Source organism: Herpailurus yagouaroundi, unplaced genomic scaffold (assembly GCF_014898765.1).
Source record: "Herpailurus yagouaroundi ecotype Mexico unplaced genomic scaffold, PumYag 28, whole genome shotgun sequence".
NCBI classification, from domain to species: Eukaryota; Metazoa; Chordata; class Mammalia; order Carnivora; family Felidae; genus Herpailurus; species Herpailurus yagouaroundi.
Window position 1 is genome coordinate 113,211,391 of NW_024412376.1, and position 3,873 is coordinate 113,215,263.

Here is a 3,873-nt window from a genome sequence, read left to right on the forward strand (position 1 = left end):
TACTTTGCTGTCAGAGCCCTTAACACATTTGTCATAGGTAGTTTAAATTCTGTGTCTCGTAATCCCAAATTTCTGTTGTATCAACTCCGGTTTTAATGTTTGCTTTGCTGCTTCAGTTTTTTCCTGCCCTTGGTGTACCTTGTAATTTTTTTGTTGAGAGCTATACCTACGTGTTGTATTGAGTTATAGGAACTAAGGTTAAAAAGGCCTGTAGTGTGTGAAGGTTTTTTTAAAAACATGGCGAACGGTAGGGCTGTTTAATGTTTGCTGTAGCTGCGGGTGTCAGAGGCTTCAAACTCCTTGAGTGTCCTTGTTTTACAATCCCGCGTGGTCTTTTTGGTCTTCCCTTAGGATCTCTCCCTGGATAGAGCCTTCATCTTGCAACTCTCTCAGCTGTAATCCATTGCAATTACACCGGAGCCCTGTTGGTGTGGTGGTGAAATGTGGGCAAGGGAAGGTTTCCACTATCTGATGATTAAATTTTAGTCTTTTAGTCGGCCTGGCCTGTGATCTTCACAAGTGTTTCTTAGTGTTACTTTTACCCCTTTTGTAATGCAGCAAGGCCGGAGGGGGTTGGAGTCAGAAAAAAGCCCATCCCCAGGTGGGATTAGGCTCTGATGACATCTTTTTCCACGTAAAGTGGGCCTTTGCTACAGAAACGCTCTGGGTATTTCACAAAGGTGACTTTCTGCTTGCCCCTACCGGTGCCAGAAGAGGATCTTTCTTGGCTGTTCACAATGAGAATCTGGAAGGTTTCTGGAGGTAAAACCCACAAAGAGGGCCCTGTAAGACTGCAGCTCCCCAGGCTTTATGATTCTCACACTAGTCCACACTTGGCCTCCAGCAATTCATCCAAATTGCCATGTGAGTGTTTCTACCAGACAGCTTCTACTCTAGGTAAGCAGAGCTTAGCTGTAACTCTCTGGATTTGCTTGTCTCTCAAGGTTTTAGGATGGCAGTTTCTCCTGCAATCTCAGTCCTCTGATGGGTCCAAGAAAAGTCATTGGTTTTCATGTGTTTTGCTTTCTTCTTGTTCTAAGGATTAGAGCGACAACTTCTAAGCTCTTTACATGCTGGATCTGAAATAGGAAAATCCCCTTTTCCAGTTTTGGACAATTTTCCTAAACTTTTCTATGTATCAAGCTAGATCACAGGAGATGAGGATCTTTTCTGGCTTCTCTCCCACCTTTACAAAATGGAAACCCTTGTCCTGCTCTCACAGGGCTCAGTTGAAGGTACGGGAGAGAAATACATCTAAGCACAAGAAGAGAAGTAGTTGACAGAGAGAGGCCTAGGGGGTCATGGAGCACAGAGGGCTATATTCCACTGCGGAGGGGTGAGGCAAAATATGGAGAGGGCAGGCAAGGAATCAGGAAATGATTAACACGATGAAGGAGAGATGAGAAGGAAGGATGTTCAGGGTTTAGGGAACAGCAAATGCAGCAGCGTAAAGATGAAAGGGAGAATGTCTTAGACGTTATCGCTTAGTATTTTTGAGTGATTGTTTTCGTGCTGCTTAACTCGGAATGCTCTGCACCGTGAAGGGAGTGTCTGTGGATGGCCTCTGAAGCCTCAGAATCTTCCAAGTTACCCTAACCTGGTAAAACCGGTAGCTTTATTTTCTGTCGAGTTGTAAGTGGAAATGTGATACATTCATTTCAATTATATTTTTTTTCTAATGTCTTAATTTATGAGATTATAAAACAAGAGGGAGATCCTTAATTTCCGTGTGTTTTGAGAATTTGTTTTGTGAGAAACGCTTTAAACTAATTAATGAGACTAATAACAGAATCGTGCAAGTTGCAAGGTGTTCAATTAAGCACCGCTGCCCTCTGGGAACATTCCCCGGACTTCAGCTGATCCATTGGAGGTTTGTGAGAACTTAAGGCAGAGCTTCAGGCTCAGCCCAGGAGAGGACTGTCTAATTAGAACAACTGACTGGGAGTTGGTTGCCTTGAGCTGTATTTTTGCTTTAGTAAGTTTTTCTGTCTGACCTTGGGCAAATTGCATAATCTTTGGGGGTTTTCTTATCTTTCGAATGCTGATAATACTTGCTTGATTTGAGGCCTCTTAAGGTCTTGGATGAAAGCTGTTTTATAAGCTTGTTGTATTATCAGGAAATGCCAGATTTAGAAGTTATTATTAAGTATGGTAGGCGGGTGAATGCACATCTGCCCCCCTTCCAAGATTAGAAAAAAACCCTCACCATTGGAGTTCAGCTGCTGGGTTGCCATGGGCACAGCGTTCTTTTCACAGTCAGTAGTGACTGGTGGGCAAAAGTTGTGCTTTCACTGTTCTTTTCAGACATTATTTATTTATTGACTTCAGGCCTCATTATGGTCCACTGGCTAGCTTTATAAGTGTCACCACAACAAACATCAGACATTGGTTCTTATAGCATAAAGGAAATGACCTGATCTAAATGTGGAAGCCCACAAGATAAATGAATGAACGTGGTTTCAAAAACAACACTGAGGGGTGCCTCGGTGGCTCAGTTGATTAAGTGCCTGACTTCAGCTCAGGTCATGATCTCGAGGTTCGGGAGTTCAAGCCCTGCATTGGGTTCTCGGCTGTCAGCATAGAACCTGCTTCAGATCCTCTGTCCCCCCTCTCCCTGTCCCTCCCTCACTCACACACTCTCTCTCTCCTCTCTCAAAAATAAATATTTAAAAAATGCTTTAAAATGTAGCCAGTAAAAATTAAAAAAATAAATAGTAACCAGTGTCAAGTATCTACTGTATATTGAGACGCACCATAGGCACAGAGAAATTGAAGACTGATAAAACTCAGCTCACAATTTCCAGAGATTTACATTACAGCAGAAGAAACAGACATCCAAACTATGTAATTTGACTATTTCTAGGTCTTACCAGTCTATTGGTAAAATCTGATTAACTCAGATTTGATTAACTACAAATATAGTTATTAACACAGAACCTGGTCTTTTTAATATCCACACTCCCTTCATTATTCATGAGGATTCTTTGAATTGATTCACATGTCTTCAAGAATAGTCCTTATATCTTCTCTAGTCATTCATTTTTACCCTGGCTGCTGCTGCTGGTGTCTTTTGGGAAAGGTAACAACATTAGCTCAGGTATCTACAGATAGGAAATTGTCTAGGATTAACTCCAGAACCAGGGTTCTGGAAACTGGGTACCTAGTGGTAGCACTGATCCAAAAGGGGGAAGTAGGAGGAAGCATAGCATTTTGGGAAAAGTTAAAAAGTGCATATTGTCTGTTTTGAATTAAAGGGTCTGTCAGACACCAAACAGAGATGACAAATGGGCAGAATTACAATTCTGTTGTTCAGAAGAGAATTGTGTACATTTGGGATTTGTCAGCATATATGGGCTGATGAAGGCATATTTGTTGAGATTGCCCTGGGACAGTGTTTAGAGAGTGGGGAGAAGTGGAACACATCATAGGGAAAAGCGGTTCCAGCTTGTTGTTCAAACCACGTTTTGGTAGGTGACAGAATGGAGAGAATATGAAGGTAAAAGGTATCTTAAAGATAGGAGGTTCAGGGGACTAATACAAGGGGGAAAGGGCACCCCTTTAGGAGACTGGTTAGCCAAAGAGACTCCAATAGTTTCCTGGTTTTGCCAATGACTGCCCATTCTATATAGAGGATAAAAGTTTGAAAATTGAAAGTTGCAGTAATTGGTTCCCTTGATAAGATTCTGTGGTTTCCAGTGTCATGCTCCAAATTATCTTTATCCTCCTAAAACCAAGTCAAGCCAAGCCAAGCCAAACCAAACCAAACCAAGGCAAGCCAAGGCAAGCCTAGCCAAACCAAACCAAACCAAGGCAAGCCAAGGCAAGCCAAGCCAAGGCAAGCCAAACCAAACCAAACCAAGGCAAGCCAAGGCA